The sequence below is a fragment of the Camelus bactrianus genome, chromosome 29 (assembly GCF_048773025.1).
Source record: "Camelus bactrianus isolate YW-2024 breed Bactrian camel chromosome 29, ASM4877302v1, whole genome shotgun sequence".
Taxonomy (NCBI): Eukaryota; Metazoa; Chordata; class Mammalia; order Artiodactyla; family Camelidae; genus Camelus; species Camelus bactrianus.
Genome location: NC_133567.1, coordinates 2,492,466 through 2,510,704, shown reverse-complemented (window position 1 = coordinate 2,510,704; position 18,239 = coordinate 2,492,466). Strand labels below are relative to the sequence as shown.

General features: G+C 47.4%; 1 long non-coding RNA gene across 1 annotated transcript; it reads left to right on the top strand.

Annotated features, from left to right (window-relative positions):
* Positions 1-4,976: 4,976 nt before the first annotated feature.
* LOC123613027 (uncharacterized) lies at positions 4,977-13,585 on the top strand. Its single transcript, XR_006720346.2, has 3 exons — positions 4,977-8,645; positions 9,080-9,355; positions 11,494-13,585. It is a non-coding gene; the product is annotated as an uncharacterized LOC123613027 (long non-coding RNA).
* The last annotated feature ends 4,654 nt before the right edge of the window (positions 13,586-18,239 follow it).

Sequence of the window (18,239 nt, the reverse complement as noted above, 5' to 3'; positions counted from 1 at the left end):
ACAGTTGGATTTTGTTTTCAGGAGAAGAACCCAACAGCTGGAATACGTGCGGTGTTCAGATCTCAGACGGGCCACCTGCGCAGAGGGCGGGGTTGGGGGCCAGCTTCTGCAGGACCCGCCGTGTTTTGTGTTTTTAAATTTGTCCTGGATCGTCGCAGCGCAGCTGCCTGGCCTCGGGGGAAAGCGTGATGTGTGCCTCGTTCTAGGTGGGTGTTCCGTCTTAAGAGCATGTCATTAAATGGCAGTGGGCGCCAAAGGGACACTTGCACAGCCTCCTTTTGCTCTGTCTTTCGTCGACAAGGGCAACCTGCTGCTTTGTCTCCTCTGAGACCTCATCTTAACGTGTTTATTGTATCTTTAGCTGAAGACATGGTTATCTTTTTTTCTGAAAAGAAAGAAAATGCAGAATTACACAGGTCTGTTTTCTTGCAAAATTTCCCCTTTTTGGGAATCTTAGTTTGGACAGTGAGGCAGGAAAATGGAAGACGTCTCCTCTCAAAATACTGGACAGAGAAAGGCCTTCTCTTGAGCTCCAGCCCCACACAAAGTTCATTGCTTTTCCTCTGTCGGTTTGTTCAGTTCCTGCAGAGAAGAGCTGACGTATATTTATGTACATTTTTTCCTGTTAGCAGTTGGTGTCTCATAGCGGTTGGCAGCTACCTAGTAACCGTGTTTCCCGTCCGCGGGCTCGGTCAAGCCCTCTGTCTCCACCCCCTCCCCCCTCCCCACCCCCACTGGGTGGGGTCTCTGGGCCCAGCAATCGGATGGTTCCTGCCCCCCATAGAATCCTCCCGGCCGCAGCTGTCTCTGCTTCTTCCGTCCACCCTCGCCCACACATTTTATGTTTCCAGAATTTGCTGAAATCTCTTGTCATGCCTGCAGCCTCCCCCATCCTGTCCCTTTGATGGTTATGGGTTTATTTATTTGTATTGACCATCTGGGCTATTATTTCAGTGGAATCTCGAAAGAGAGTGAGGCAGACTGGTGCACCCTGCTCACTGTGCTGAATCAGAGTTCTTCTCCCCATAACTTTGAAATGTGTTTGCTGAATTAAGATTTGAAGTATTAAAATTAAATTATTCTCTTAAAGGGCCTCCCTGAAGAAATTCAGCACGACTGTGCTGGTCACCGCAGGACAAGGGGGGTGCCTGGCGAAGCCCCAGGTGCCGCGCTCGGGGACGTCGGCCCTCCCACGCGCAGAGGCGTCCTTTCCAGCGGAGGCCCAAGGCCCGTACCCAACGGGGCGACCCGCGCCTCCGTCCTTCCTGTGAACACAAGGGTTGATCTGAGAATCCTGACACTTGACCAGTTAGGTTTTCCCCCGGTAGGCAAGCCTTATCTAAAAGCATCATTAACTAGTATGTCGCGAAGGCGGAGCGTGTCTGCACGCTCAGCGGAGCCCCTGGGCGAGGGGTCCAAGCCGGCTTAGTGCTTGCTGCTCAGGCGGAGAAGTGCAGTCGCCGCTGTGAAAGGAGGCAGGTCTGACGTTCGTCTCGGCCGTAATTCGGGACTGTCAGTGAAGAACCTGACACCTGTGCCCCTCTCTCCAAGGGCACTTGCAGACGGTGGGACCACAGACGTTTCGGTGAGGCCGGGCCCTGTGTTTATCGCGTACATGCCCCCTGGCCTCGGCAAGCCCTCGTCTGTGTTGTGCAAGCTGCTTCTGCAATCTTTAATGATTCTGTCCATAAAAAAAAAAAAAAGTACCATCAAGAGGAAGAAAACCTTGGTATTTTGTGCCCAAAAGAACATTCCTGGTGCCTGAGAACACACGGGTGGTGTCGGCTTGGGGGGAATACAGATCCCTAATGCTGCACACCGGGCGCTTGAGGGCGGCGTGCGCTGGCCTGGGGCTGACCAGCCAGGAACACGTCTTCTTCACCCGCGTGCGCCTCGCCAAGGCCAAGCCTGCCTCAGGAAGTCTTCTCAAGGAAGAGGAGCTGAATGTCAAGTTTTCTCGACTTCTCAGAAGTCTCTTGAATTTCCAGTGGCTACCTCGTGAAACACTAACCTAAACTTCCGGCCAAAGATTCATTTTCCTTTCCTTCTCAGAACATTTTTGTTGATAAAACACATTCCTGGCTTGGCTTTCTTGACAACCTGCGTATTTCTGTCACAGGAGAGGGAGACTTTGGTCTCTGTATGAGTTTCTGTGCAGGGGATGTTGCCAAAATATTATTTATTTGACCAAGTTTTTTTTTTAACTTTTCTTTTTATTGATTTATAATCATTTTACAATGTTGTGTCAAATTCCAGTGTAGAGCACAATTTTTCAGTTATACATGAGCATACATATATTCATTGTCACATTTTTTCATTGTGAGCTACCATAAGATCTTGTATATATTTCCCTGTGCTATACAGTATAATCTTGTTTATCTATTCTACAATTTTGAAATCCCGTCTGTCCCTTCCCACCCCCCGCCCCCTTGGCAACCACAAGTTTGTATTCTATGTCTATGAGTCTATTTCTGTTTTATATTTATGCTTTGGTTTTTTTTGTTTTTATTTTTGTTTTTGTTTTTAGATTCCACATATGAGCAACCTCATATGGTATTTTTCTTTCTCTTTCTGGCTTACTTCACTTAGAATTCAGCAAGGTAGCAGGTTATAAGATTAACGTTCAAAAATCAGTTGCATTTCTTTACACTAACGATGAATCAACAGAAAAGGAAAATAAAGAAACAATCCCCTTTAAAATAGCACCCAAAGTAATAAAATACCTGGGAATAAATCTAACCAAGGAAGTGAAAGAATTATACACAGAAAACTATAAAACACTGATGAAGGAAAGTAAAGAAGACTTCAAAAAATGGAAAGATATTCCATGCTCTTGGATTGGAAGAATCAATGTTGTTAAAATGGTCACACTGCCCAAGTCAATCTACAGATTTAATGCAATCCCTATCAAATTACCCAGGACATATTTCACAGAACTAGAACACATCATAATAAAATTTATATGGAACCATCAAAGACCTAGAATTGCCAAAGCATTACTGAAGAGAAAGAAAGAGGCTGGAGGAATAACTCTCCCAGACTTCAGACAATACTATAGAGCTACAGTAACCAAGACAGCATGGTATTGGTACAAAAACAGACATATAGACCAATGGAACAGAATAGAGAGCTCAGAAATGAATCCACAAACTTTTGGTCAACTAATTTCGACAAAGGAGGCGAGAATATACAATGGAATAAAGACAGTCTCTTCAGCAAATGGTGTTGGGAAAACTGGACAGCAGCATGTAAATCAATGAAGTTAGAACACTACCTAACACCATACACGAAAATAAACTCAAAATGGATCAAAGACTTAAATATAAGACAAGATACAATTAACCTCCTAGAAGAAAACATAGGCAAAACATTATCTCACATACATCTCAAAAATGCTTTCCTAGGGCAGTCTACCCAAGCAATAGAAATGAAAGCAAGAATAAACAAATGGGACCTAATGAAACTTACAAGCTTCTGCACAGCAAAGGAGACCATAAGCAAAACAAAACGACAATCTACAGAATGGGAGAAAATTTTTGCAGATGAAACCGACAAAGGCGTGATCTCCAGAATATATAAGCAGCTCATACGACTTAATAAGAAACAACCAAACAACCCAATCCAAAAATGGGCAGAAGACCTAAACAAGCAATTCTCCAAGGAAGACATACAAATGATCAATAGGCACATGAAAAAATGCTCAATGTCACTAATTATCAGAGAAATGACCAAGTGTTTTTGATGGAAGACGTCAGCAGCAAATAATCACAACAGTTTGCTTCCAGTATAGGAAGAAGTGCTCTGTAGGTCTCTGTTGGAAGTAAGGCAATCAAAGCGGTATTTCTGCAAGCAGAAATCCACGGGAACTTGGCAAAAGCGCTTTGAAGACTAACTTCAGGGAGGCTGGGCAGAAGAGAGACAGGAGCTAGGCACACATTTTCACGCCCCTGCTGACCAGCCCCCAACCCCATGCTTCTGCCCTAGCGCCGTCCCTGAGGAGCAGCCTAGGGGATGTGTAATGATAGCCTTTATGGTTATACACCCACATTCTGTAGAAAAAGGACTGGCACTTAGATTCCTCTGCTTGAAAACAGCTACAGAAATAACCAGTAGCAGTAACATCTGCTTTGGCGACCATAATAATGCGGACGACACAGACTGATGTTGAAGTAACATTAATTTGGAACATTTTGTCATCATTGGTACAAAATTTAAAAAAAATTTGACACTGATCTTCTGTATTTACGTCCCTTGCTTCAAAGCTTTTTCCTTTGGTTTGTTTTGCTTGTTAAACCATTAATTCTCCTTTTCTTGGCTTGGAAAGTGGATAATGTTTTCCAGTGTCTGATTACTGGTGCAACTTCCAGCCTTTTAAATGTGGCGAGAGAATGAACAGCAGTCTGTGTATTGTTGTGGTCACCTTGAATCACAGTAGGTGTAAAATCATGAAATCAGCTCCCCCAGGAAAAACGAAACATGCATAAATTGTGCAAATTATATGGCTTTTCCCAAGGTTTAGCTGCGAGGTACCGGAAGCTGTTTCTCCGTCAAGATGCCGTCCCAGTGTTCCCTGGGGTGCGGGTTGGGGTTTGCAGTGGGAGTAAGAATTCTGGTGTGGGTTCCATCCCCATGCCTGTCCTAACCAGCTGTCCACTATGTCTTCTCCAGTCATCGCTTCTGAGTTTGGCGAATCGGGTGGGGCAGGGAAAGTGACTATAAGGAATCAAAACAGAAAGAACTGTTAGCGAACCAAACTTGGGTCTGCTTGTGGGTGCACGTGAAACCAGCCTGCTGACCCCGGGTCGTAGTGAAGAAAAGTGCAGCGTAATCGCAGGGCACCGGGCAAGGAGTCCAGGCAGCTGGCGCTTAAAAGACCCGAAGTCCCTGACGGGAAAGGGTTTTTAAGGACAGGGAGGGAGGGGGGTGTGAGGGGCGTGGTCAGCTGGTGGACGTTCTTCTGACTGGCTGGCGGGGAGGTCATCCGGAGTCAGCATCTGCCTCTGGTTCCAAAAGGGGTCCATGCGCTTGTGGGCAGCAGACAGGTAGCTTCTCCCACCTGGCGGGGTTTTCAGGATCTGCACTGCAGTCCAAGGACAGGGTCAGAATACAACCTATAACCCCTGAGGGGGAGCTAAGGGTCCTTGGCTTTGTTTAATGGCTAAACTATTATTATTTTGTGTTGCTGGATGATTTTCCTTTTTTTCTGCATTTTCTCACTTCTCTGATTTAATGTTCTCTTTGGAACTCAGGAAAGGCCCGGGAGATTAACGTTTTTCTACAGACAAGAAGCAGGTGGAGGACACGGGGAGGTGGTCTGTCCTGGGAAGGCCCCAGAGGGTCCTGCTCGGCTACGTAATCAGGGAAAAATTTATATCTACTCAGATGTGTGTCGAGTTTCCAAACCCACAGAAAGAACGGCCCTGCGTGCGCCCCTTTACCTCAACCCCCGTAGATAAAATAGCTGTGCTGATGGGGAAGCGTGTCCGGGTGACCTGATTTAATTCTGAGGCAGGGACACCAGCCATTAGCAGGACCCAGAGAGGCTGGGTGCAGCTGGCTGTCAACGTTTCTAGACGCGTTCGACTGTGTTTGTTTCCTCCCAGATGCGGATGTGAGTGGCTGGGAGCTTTCCGGTCCTCTGTTTGGTAGACACTACTGTTCTGTCCTCTCTCCCTCTGTGTGCTCTCTGACGAAGGTGCATTCTGTGGTGCTAGAGGCCAGACCATCCCTGGCTGGTCACAGTCTGGTCATAGCTTCTCTGGTCCCAGCGGGAGGAGGCGGTGTGGCCAGGCGGTGCTGAGTGCACGCTGTCTGGGGAGAAGGGGGTTGACACACTGTGACCTGGGCCTCCTCTGCCTCCCGCCTGCCTCCGTCACCTTCCCTGGAGGAATCTGACCAGGAGAGGAGCCGTGGACAGCAGAGCCTGGGGAGAGGGGACCGGCTTGGAGTTGAAAGGCACCAGGCGAAGCGTTGGCCGAGCCAGTGACCACAGCAGCCCCAAATGGGACCATCGTTTAGTCAGACGGAGGCTGGTCAGAAAGCTGAAGCACAGAGAACTGCCACCTGCCAGGTCCCCTTCATCACATTCGTCTGCAGGCTCCCGGCCTCACGCATTTACAGCGTTGGGTTAGCGTCTGCTGGGCAGCGAGGTGGCTCGGTTACACACCTACGTTCCTTTTCCCGTTCTTTTCATTACAGGCTGTTACAAGATACTGAATATAGTTCCCTGTGCTGTACAGTAGGACCTTGCTGTTAATCTATTTTGTTTCTAGTAGTTTGTATCTGCTAATCTCAAACTCCTAATGCATCCTCCCTCACCCCCTGCTTCCCCCTTGGTAACCATAACTGTGTTTTCCATGTCTGTGAGTCTCTCTCTGTTTTGCAAATAAGTTCATCTGTGTCCTTTTTTTTTTAAGATTCCACATATGAGTGATATCATATGATACTTTTCTTTCTTTTTCTGACTTAATTCACTTAGAATGATGATCTCCAGGTCCATCCATGTTGCTGAAAATGGCATTATTTTATTATTTTTATGGCTGAGTAGTATTCCCTTGTATAAATACACCACACCTTCTCTATCCAGTCATCTGTCGATGGGCGTTTAGGTTGTTTCCATGTCTTGGCTGTTGTAAATGGTGCTGCTGTGAACACTGGGGTGCAGGTGTCTTTTCCAATTAGAGCTCCCTTGGGGTACATGCCCAGGGGTGGGACGCAGTCACATCTCTGTTGGGCACTTCTTTTTCACGAAGACATCATCAACCTTGATTTCCTATCTGTTTAAAGGCTTATTTTTGTGGATTTCTCTTTAGCATTTGTAATTGCTAACTAAATAAAACACAAAGCTCAAAAGACCAAGGAGAAAGCACCAGTGCAGTGCTGAGCGCAGCCCTGAAAGCGAAGGCCCGCGTAACCGACAGTAAGCTTTGCATCTGCCCTTTCTCATCGTGAAAAAAAATTGTCCCCTCAACTCATTGTTACTGAGTTGCGACTAAAAAGTTAACCTTTATTTTTCAGAGTTTTGCGTAACAGCAGATTATCTAAAACCCAGGCTGGGTGCTTTTCCCATCCGGATTCATCACAGAGACTGTAGGTGCAAGCATGTGCCTCTGCACGAAACCCCATGCTTCTCTCCAAAGTAAAGAGATCCCCAGCAGGGAGGGCCCGGCCTCTGAGCGCCGTGAGAGAGCGTCACGGCCCTAGCGAGTCAGCCGCAGGTGCTGGAGGACGCGGACAGCCGCAAGCTCTCCTGCCTTCTCTGAGAAGTCACGTTCAAGAGGGTTGTTGAAGATCGGCCTTTTCTCCGGTTCTCAGTAATTTCCTTGCTGGCAAATCTAAAGATTTCCAAGACTTCCTTTTCCTTTGGCTTTTTAGTAAAAAAGAGATGAGAGAAGTTCCACAGACAGCCTGACTCTGGCCAGACCTCAGAAGCCATCCCTGGTGTCCTGTGTGGGGGTCGGCATGGCTGGTCCCTTCATCAAACAAACGGAGCAGAAACCCCGCCCCGGTCCTCGGGGTCTCCGCGCAACGGGGCTGCTGGGCCCGGGGACTCACCCTTCACTCCGCCGTCTCCTCGCCCCGTGTGCGCGCATCGCTGAGGGTCTCCTGTCGCCGCCTTCCCCTCAGCACCACGATCTGAGTTCCAGCCATCGGGTGAGGGTCCTGCCTCGGATGCCTGCCAGAGAGGACCTGGGGCAGGGGCGCAGCGGTGCACCCCACCGCCCCGGCCTCGTCGCTGGCTTTGCTTCTGTTTTGCTTTGTATTAAGGGACAGTCAGTGCACAGTGTTGTGTGAATCCTGGCGTACAGCGCAGTGATTCAGTTACACACATACATATGTATTGCTTTTCATGTTAGTTTTCATTATAGGCCGTTACAGGGTATTGAATGCAGTTCCCTGGGATATGTAGAAAAAACTTGTTTATCTCTTTCATGTACAGGTGTGTGTATCTGCAAATCCTGAAGTCCCAGTTTCTCTCTTCCCACCCCCTTCCCCCTGGTAACTGCAAGTGTGTTTTCTATGTCTGTGAGTCTGTATCTGTTTTGTAAATAAGTTCATTTGTGTCCTTTTTTAAGATTCCACATGTAAGTGACCCCGTCTGGCGTTTGTCTTTCTCTCTCGGGCCACTTCACTCAAGCCATGTGGATGCTTCCCTGCCATTTCCAACCCACGGCCAGCACGTCCCTCACACGCCTGCTGGGGAAACTGAAGAGGTGCTTTTCAAAAAGTGCTTTGGGACCTTTACGTGAAAGGGAGTTTGTAAGTCAAGTGATGTGTTCCTCTATTTTCAAATAGAAGAGATTAGTCTACCCGATGCTTTTTTTCCCTTTGAAATTGCCCACTGAGCAGGGAGTGGACCTGAGTGAGCGACGGCTTCCGTGTCGCGAGTGTTGACCGAATGCCGGCAGGAGGAAGCTGTCTTTGCTCAGCACACCTGGTGTGACATTTGGTGCGAGAGCGCCTACAAGAGACAAATGTGTGCTCATTTCACCTTACAACTGTTCGTTTATAACCAATGAATACGGTGCTTTACAGAAATCATGTCAGTGTGGAAACGTGTCTACTCTGAGACGCGCTACCAGGGAAGCTGCTGTCTTAATCTATTGGTTGGTAACTGGAAGTGGAGTGAACATGCGACAGAGAAGGTAAATTAGGGGAAATTAAATACTTGAACTCAAAGGGTTTAAAATAGACGTTAGCAGTCACTTTTCACAGAGGTGACTCCTGCACTCCCGCCCGCCCGCCCGGGTCCCAGCGCTCAGGTCTGTGGCTCTGCCACAGTGTGTCTGGGGCACTTACGACGGGCTGTCCCCCTGTGTGGGGGGGCAAACGCAGGTGTGGGGTACACGTGACACCCCCGGGGACCCCGCAGACAGCCATGCTGCAGTAACCGCAGGGGAGCAGCCGCGGGGCGTGCCTCCTCCTGCCGAGGAAACGGGCGCGCCTCTCTTTGCCCTCTGCCTATGAGGTCTGTTGTCTAAACGTGCGTCTGGAAGAGCCTGGTACCAGAAGTGCTTTTAAGGGATTTAGCTGAAAGTGTGGCCAATCTCCTGTCCATCGTATGCATTTTTTACTTAAGGAACTTTCTATCATCGTACACTGAGCTGGAGGAATCTTTGAGGACCATGTGATCCAACCTCCAAGTTTCACAGGAGGAATATTGGGGAACAGCATTTTTCAGCAAGATCACGAGACATCGCGGCCAGCATCGCGGTCTCCACTTGCGCCTCAGTGCCGCTCGGCGCTGACAGTCAGCGGTTTCGGGGTCTCACCTTCAGGCCAGACAGGCACTAACACGCGCTTCTCAGGAAAACACTTCTTCCCCACAGAAGACAGGACCACAAATACCACCGAAGTAAGTGACATTTGCTTCAACATCTCTTTGTATGTTTTAGAAAATGCAAACTTTGGATTCAGTAAGCATATGCCTACGTTCTGACAGCTTCACTAAAGCTATCAGGCTCTTCTTACAGAGCTGAGTGTGGCTTCTTCAGATAACATTGGAGTCTCACTTCCAGGTCTTAATATAAATTAAATAATACCTATCTATTTATCTATTCCTAAATGTGGCTTTCAGTATGAATCGGTGAATATAAATACACCCACACGTGTGTGTGTCTATGTGTCTGTGTGTCTATACGTGTGTGTGTGTGTCTGCGTGTGTCTGTGTATGTGTCTGTGTGTGTGTGTGTGTGTTTGTATGTGTATGTATCTGTGTCTGTGTTTGTATGTGTCTGTGTGTGTGTGTGAGTGACGTTTGGGGTCCTCGGAGAGTTCCTCAGATTACAGCTGTGACAGGGCTTTGCTTTCTAATGCTCCAGCTCATTGAAGAACCAGGTTTAGAGTTCCTCTAAGCAGGTAGTTTGAAAGCTTATGTTAAAGTAGTTCAGTCCCATCCAGGCTGAGAAAAATGCCCTGCTGGCCTCTGTCGGCGAGCATGTCTCAGACTCGTGGGTCCTTCCGTCTTCACCGCAGGCGTCTCGCTGACGCCCGCCCAGTTTTGCCTGGACTACGTTGTGTCCTGTCTGCTGTCCCTGCTTCGGTGTCTCCCCCCTGCAGTGTCTGTTGTGTTTGGAGAGAGCTTTTAAAAACACTCATCTGACAACACCATTCGTCTGCTCTGACCCGTCCTTAGCGTCCCACGTCCTGAACTGAAGCCTAGAATCCTGGGCAAGCTGAGCCCTTCCTGCAGGGCGTGGTCCTGGGCACCCGCCCCAGCCGCCGTCCGTTCCTCTCCTCGCGGCCCAGCGAGGACGGGCCATCACCGTGGCCTTGCAGCTCCCAGGAGCCCTGCAGCTCCCGTCTGACCGAGCACTGTCTGCGCGCTGCCTCCTCTGCCTGCAGTGCTGCTCCTTCACCGCTGCTTTTAAATGTCCTCCTCTTAAATACGGAGCACTGGGGAAGGCTTCATTTAAACCCCTCCCTACCACACGCGCAGAGTCAGTCCCTTTTCACAGTCTATCAGAACATCATTTATTTCTCATCTTACGTTGAACACAAGCTGTTAGCAGACATTTTTGTCTTCGTTTAACTGCAGTTGCTTCAGTGAAGCTCCAGGCCCGTGAGTAGAGACTTTGTTTTGATCGCTGCTTCCTCACCAGTCTTAGCATCGTGCCCAACACTAGATGTTACATCGTTTTTAAAATAAATACATAAATAAAACCATTTTTCTAAAAAGGGCAGCCAAGATGCTGATCATACGGACTTTATTTTTAGTAGATAAATCGTATGGATTCTAATGAAGTGGATAAGATTACTAAAGATCCAGGCAGTGTTCTCCAGACATGTTAGATATGTTATTTGATAATGACTGGAAATCTCAAATAATGCACTTATTAAAGGAACAGTTTTATCACTTAGAAAGGTTTAAAGAGAATTATGTGAAATATGCTATAGAAAAGTGAAACTTCCCTTTGTGGATTGTTCTCTATAATTCGCATTCAGTGATACTGTCTCATTCGTTGAACATCAGTCACTCCACTTCCTCATTAAAATAAATTAAATGCCTTCATGTTTTCCACTCAATTATGATTTGATGATGAGATCATTCCTTTGTATTGAGACGTGGTTTTGCTCAACCAGGTTTGAGGTAAATTCTTATAAATTGCATGAAGCGGGTAGTTAGATGGCTAATTACCTAGGGAAGGTGTCACAAAGTCACAAGTTCAATTTAAGTACTTGGTTTGAAATACCCATAAAATCAAACTCCTTCCGTAAATACGGTTGCATTGAATGACTAGAAATAAAAGCACAGGACCATTTGCCTAATTTACCTCATTGGAGATTCCTCTATGCAGTGACTCTTCCGGACTCCAAGCTGAAGTCAAATGCAGGTCTCAGGTCTAAACTGGCCTGTGTATCACTAGGCGAAGGCAGTACAATGTGGAAAACTTTGGAAAGAAATGAAAATCCCCTGTAGATCTTTCTCAGCATTATCTCACGGTGCTGTAATTGTGTACCTTTAAAAATATGCTGATAATTCTGTTGTTACAGAGAGTCCTTGAATTACTCTGGAGCCCCAGCACGCAGAGGTGGGATCAGGAGACACCGTCTGTGGCACCTGCGGGGCTGGAGATAAGCCCCAGACCTGAGATTACCTGGACACATAGCAAGTGAAGACCGTGTGGGCGTGCGTTGTCATTTTTCTTCACATTCCAGTAACACGTTTGTTCTTGCACAAAATTTCATTGATTTTCTTCTGCCACATGTATAATCAGCTCTGATTTTTTTCTGGGTTTCTTCATATAATACTCTAAAAGATACTGTAAGTAGCTCGTGTCCTTTTTGTGTATAATTTGGATTCCTAATTGTAGTCAGAAACTCAGACATGTTTGTAAAATGTGTTTTTAATTCTGGCAGAAAACTAATACGTGTAGGTTAAAAATAGCTTGCAGGAAGGTGATTATGCGTACTATTAAATCTGGCATCTGGCCCAGGAGAAAGACTTCAGTTGAAAGAAGACTTCAATTTATTTCCATCTGGAGGGTGTTCAAGAAACCACTGCCTGTAATGTCTGAGAGCTGCTTGCTCTGACTTCTGACAGCGCAAACTCAGTCGTCAGTGTCCAAGGTTACCAAGGCGCTGACGAGGATTTAGAAAGGGGCAAATCAAGACTCATCTTGCTGACGGAAAGAATGAGATAAAGGTTTTAAATACAGCGACCGAAGAAACTCAGATCATTAGAAAGGAAACCAAGAAACTGAAAAGGAAGAAGTAAAATGAAGGGGTTTAAACTGTAGATGGAAATGTCTGTGAAAACGTTGACCACATCACATAGAAGGTTACAGATGACAGAAGAGTTTACGCCGAGAAATGTTTAACACCCGCAGGTCTTAACTGACTGTCGTTGAGTATTTTGTATGGAAAGATAATACATATACAGAAAGAGCATGAAACATAAATGTAATGCAGCAAATGCTCGGAACGAACACCTGTTTAACATGGCCCAGGCTGAGAAACACCGTCCCTTCATCGGAAGCTGGCCAGGTGTCCCTTAATACCAGCCTTCTCTCCTCCCTTGGAAGTGACCTCTGTCCTGACTGTAGGGTCCTTGGAGGAGTTGAAAGCTGGTCAGACACAAGCAAAGGCAGAATGAGAGAATTGGCAGGTGGGTCTGTTGGAGCAAAGTCAAGTTTCCGAGCGATGGGGAGTCCTGGAGGTGACAGTGCGAAGGTCCGGGGCGTGTCCAGGAGCTGTTCCAGAAAGGGCAGAAATAAATTAGAAGCCAACCGTTTGTCGGTGTAATTCTGGAGATTCTTTTAAGCTTCTTGGCAGGAAAATAAAGTGATTTCCAGTACCTAGAAATAACTGTAAAAAAATAATTTTGTAGTGAATAATTGACTAAATTCAAAGAGGAGGGAACGCATTCCGGCTGGAGAAAGGATGAGTTGAGGGCACAGATGGACATCCACGAGGACGATTCGGGAGAGAGGGTGGCCATGTCTGGCGGAGCAGAGGCCGTGCCTGTGAGAGTGACAGAAAGGCGCAGAGTGGCTGCAGGGCTCCTGACTCGGCTTCTAGTTCATAATCTCCCCACTAGACGGTGGCGATCAAGATAGTGACGTGGCGGAAGAGAGTTCTAAACTAGCCATGCCTTCCCTGACGCGGAGGTTCTAGGCCATGGAGCTCTTGGCCCTTTCAGAGCAGTTGGAACTGTGGTGAATATGGTGGGGATGGTTACGGTGGACGGCAGGCAAGCCTCACAGCTGTGCTCTGACTGACACTTAAACATGCCTTCGTAGGTGGAGGGTATTTGCGGTTTGTGGGCACGGATGGTAATTTATTTCTCTTTATATTTCTGGTACGTAGCCCCCGTGCCTGGTGCCTAGAAAGCACTGAATAAACGCTTGTTGCAATGAGTTGCCTTATTTCATAAGGCCATCGATCCTTCTCCATTAAACCAAATGTGTTTGTTGGCCTATTCTCAAGGAAAAGAGCTAATGAGTAAATTCTACTTATGCAAAACTTAGTGTTTTTGCATAAGATTGCTGCTTGGTTTGCATGAGGCTGACAGTGTGAAAGGAGTACTTTGAACCATGGAGACTTGCTTTGAATTTTTGAAGGACCGTCATGGTAATAAGGAAGCCAGGACAGAGAGGGGGAGGGGGGAGAGAGGGAGAGGGAGGGGGAGGGGGGAGAGGGAGGGGAGATGGAAGGGGGAGGGGAGGGAGGGGCACACTTTACCCTGGCGGGTGGGGTGCTGCTGCCCATTCTGTGTCATTTTTAAATCGAGGAGGGGCCTTGGTGAATTCTTCTGCATTGTTTTGTCAGAGGATAGACAGTCTGGACACATTCGGTGACTTCTGACATACTGGGGTTCAGAGTTTTAGAACAGAGCTTTTGTTTTGTGACACTTGCTTTATTTCTCTGTATGTTTAAGGTATGTACGCCTGTACCTTCTTCCCCCCCCTCCTCCCTTTCTCCTCCCCCCCTTCCCCTCCTCCTTCTCTTCCTCCTTCCTTTTGTCTGAATTCACCATCATGTGGAGGCTGAGATGAGCGCCCCGTGGAGTTTGTCCTCGAGGGAGACTCTGTGTCCACGAAGGAAGGGACTGTGTCCGTCCTGTCAATGCTCCAAGGGTCTGGGGCTTCCAACAGCGTGTAACTCAGGAGCAGCCAGCGGAGGGGCTGCACCGGGCGAGGTGAGGGACGGGCACGCGCCCAGCTCTCTGAGCCCTGCGCCCTCCCAGCATCGCCGCGTGTTTGCCAGAAGCAGCTAGAACAATATTTAGGAAACTAAATCATCTTCGGTAAAGATGCGATTCCATCATGGCTGGTACATTCCTTTGCAAGTGGTCTCCATGGGGTTCAAAGTTAGATGATTTTAGAATTGCATTTAAAGTAACTAAATTGCTTAAAACCAAATGAACCTTTGGAAGGTGGGCCCTTAATACAACATGCTATGGAGCCCTCATACCTGTGTTAAGAGATTGTATTGTTTTACTTAACACATCTGCGTAGATGTTCTCTTATCAAAAAAACAAAAACACTGGACCCTGAGAAACCCAGAAGAAAAGGTTGGCAACGGGGACCTGCCCAGCCTCCTGGAGTCCTGGTCGGGCGGCTGCGGGTCCGGGAGTGGACCCAGCAGCAGACAGGACCCTGCACCAGCCTGGCAAAGCCAGCGGTCAGTCAGTGTTTTCTGAACTGAACTGTTTGGCAGCACCAACTCCTCAAGCAGCAGCAGATCAGTTATTTCTTGTTTCCATTGGTGTGTCTGCAGAAAACCTGTATTTTCCTCTGGAAATGTTAATGGCGTGAAAAACATTTTCTGTGCTCTGAGAAGGTGCAGAAGTGAAATTTTTTTTGAGTCCTTGGTAAGTCCTGGGGGAAATTACTTTTAAAGGAGCCAAACATTAGTTTTAGACTTTCAATGTGTCGAGATTGAAAAATGCTTTCAGGGAGACGGTGTTGGGGTTTTGTTTTGCTTGCGTTCTTTCTATGTTTAATGGCTGTGTTTTGGAAGCGCGGGGCCTCATCAGACCTCTGCCCGGCACCGGCTGGCTCCTTTACTTCACACCGAGCTGGTCCTTCACTTCTCCGCTTCCAACTTAGGTTCTGTTTTTCCTGTGTGCTCATCTGCATCTGTTGCGGTTTAAACTCTGATCACCTTTCGGGCCTGTTAATTTCTCAGGCTCCAGTACGCTTGGGTTTCCTTGCAGCCAGCCAGTCGGCACTGAAGCCACCATCTGCTAGTCCTTTGTCTCTTGCAGCCCCAGGCTTGTGTGACTCGCAGCCCTGTGTGCCGAGAGTCTTTAATTGGTCTTGAAATGGTCCATTAATCATTCAGTATGTTTATAAAAGAGGCAGGCTTCTTTTATTTGACTAGTGCATAGATTAGATGTTTTAAGATGTTCCCTTCTGGTGGCATCTTAACAGGTGTTCTACCAACTTTCCTTAGTTCTTTTGATGTCCTTTTAAGCCAGGATCATAATTACCCACAGATTAATTTCCTTCCCTAGACAGGCTGAACAAACGATAAGTAAAATTTAAAAAAGGCTTCAAGGAAAGATGTGAATCGTGGTGTGGGCACTCGGGTGAACAGGACTCTGGTCGTCAGCAGTGTAAATGAAAGTGCTTCTCTGTGTGAGGCCTGGAGGCCACGGACCTGGTAAAACCCACCAGAAGAGTGGGTTTGAATGCAGCAGCAAAACGCTTCACCTGAGCACGTGCTGTTCTGGTGCTGGGGTGGGACCGGGCCACCAGGTACGAGGGAGGCCCGGGGATGCCCCCCGGTGGGGTCCTGCACCCACGCTTCCTGCCTTGAGGTGTGCAGGTCTTCTGGGATTTCTCACCAGTGGATCAGAGTTTCTTCAATGACCTAGCAAGTTGGCCATTTTAGTGGTGTTTCTGTTTCTCGGTGGGATGTAGAGCTTCAGGAGGTTTACAAAATACGTCGTGTGTGTGAGAGCCCTTTGACTGTAACAGTGCCCCCCCAGACTTGGCTATCCGTGCGTCCCAGTTGCTATTAAAAAGTGGAAATCAAACTTCCCAGCGCTGGGGCCTTGGCTCCATGACTGGTCGTAACTCCCGCCTGCTTTCGCGACCTCGCTTGTTCTGCGTCCTGAGTCCGTTCTTCAACGGAGAAGTATTTTTGTTCATTGCAGGTGACTCCTAGTAACTTGAAGAGCCTGTGAATGTTCCAGAAAGGACAGCAGGCCGGGTGGGTGACCTAGATTCCCACACGGTCCTGCCTGTGTCAGCTCTGACAGTCGTCTGCTCACCCCCAGCCTGCCTTCCCTCAGCCGTGGACGTCAGGCCGCAGACTGCGGGCTGTGCTCCAGGCCGGATTTCTGGGACCTTGTTACCAGTCCCTCGCAGGCAGTCCCGGGGGCTGTCATGGATTGGGGTGACCTAAGGTTTTATCTGCTCCCAGAGTTACTTAGCCTGCAGCCTTCCTTACAATTGGAGACCTTTCAAAAGCGTCACTCCCTGCGCACAACAGGAAACCTGAAACAGATCCACTTTGCCAAATATTCTTAATTTTATCATGTTTCTCCTGTTTCCAGGTGGTGGGTGGGGCCAGGAGTGGCAGAGACAGCAAAAGGATGGGACAGTGAAGGGGAAGGATCATCAGGCCATCTCAGAAGGGCGTTTGGAAAGTCATGCTTAGGGGTCACCGGACATGCCGGACCCCCGCTAAGCGGCCCCTGCGGATTTGTTTTCCACATTAGTAAGAGTCGTGCACAGATTTTACAGCTGTCCATGCAGCTGCTCGCTGTCCGCTAAACAAACTCAGCCGTAAAAGATCTGAATAGATGGAAATCTCTAGAATTTGACTTGAATGTGACTTATTCAAAGGGATCCTATCAGGTGGTGGAGGAACATTCATCTTAACATGAAGTGAAGAGCATTCATCTTCATAGTTTTTCATTCTGAAGTTTGTAGAGCAAAGGGTTTGAAAATTTACTGTGGGTGAGCGTTTGGAGATTTTGTTGATTCAAGTATGATTTCTGTTTTAAATGTGTCTATCACAGCTAATAAATAATCACGGTGAGGATTTAATCGTATGACGCAGCGCCCGCGAGATTTAGAAGTAATTCCTCCTCGTTGACCCCTGCGTTTTTGCTTCCCCAACCAGCCCCGTGTCATTCTGCGTTCCCCTCAGGCAGGCACGCGCAGGCTCCTACACCCTCGGAAATCCTTCGTCGTAAATAATTGGAAATACATTCTAGTTACACAGCATATTTAAACAGCTTTCCATGTTTCCCTTGGAATAAAAAATTATAAGATAATTTAAAATTCTGACATAGTTTTAGAACTTTTCGCTCGTCCGCAGTTCACAGTGAGCCCCCAGGATCGAGTGCTGCTGGACAGACGCGCGGCTGGATGTCTCTGCGAGGCTGCGGAGCTGCCTAGACAAAAGCAGGTATCTGTGATTGTGGGAAGAAGTAAGTAATTTCTTTTTGTGAGAGCACAAAGCACAGTTTAAACGAGTTACCCTAGGTGTGTCGTGGACATGGAAGCATCACACAGAAAGCAGTCGTTCATTTAGAAACGTCACCGTCGTTTGCTCTGTTTCAAGCTTCAGCATTCGAGTCTGGGGCCTTCCCCAGACCCTCCTCTCTGGGGCTGATTTTTCAAATGAAATTATTAGAAATAATTCCAGTGGTTTTAACATTTTTTTAAAGTGGCAGAATCCTCTTTTAGCACAAAATGAAATTCTAAGTGAAGAGAAATCGTCAGGGAAGCTCTGCGGTAAATGGACACAAGGGAGCAGGGGTCCCGGGGGGCGCTTTGCTCTCAGCGTCCCTGGTGCGCGTTGAGCCCCTCCCGCACCCGAATAAAGGCCTTGGGCAGCCTCTGCTCCTGGTCCTAATGGATTCACCTCCCAACCCACCGGCCTTTCTAGAGGCTTTCTTGTTAAACGTGTTAATATTAAATCCAAGCTAATTTAATTTTTTAAAAATCTGAGCTCATCGGTGTAAACTATGTTAAATGGTTATCAAATGGCAAAAATACCAATGCCAGAAGGGAACAGAAAAAGCAAGAATTTGCAAATGTATATTGGGTTTTCTTAGGAACTAAAGATTATGGAATGCAAGATGTATTCACAGCCCGAAAAATGTGGAGCCAGGGACGTAAGGATAAATGGAATTCAACATGCATGAGTTACTCTGGCTCAGTGTATTTGATCCCACATTAAAATTAAAAACCAATCAATCAGACTCCAAGGGGAGATCTGCCACCACGAGAACAAGTACCTCCATATTTGGAAGCGTCTCGAGTTGGCCAGCGTAA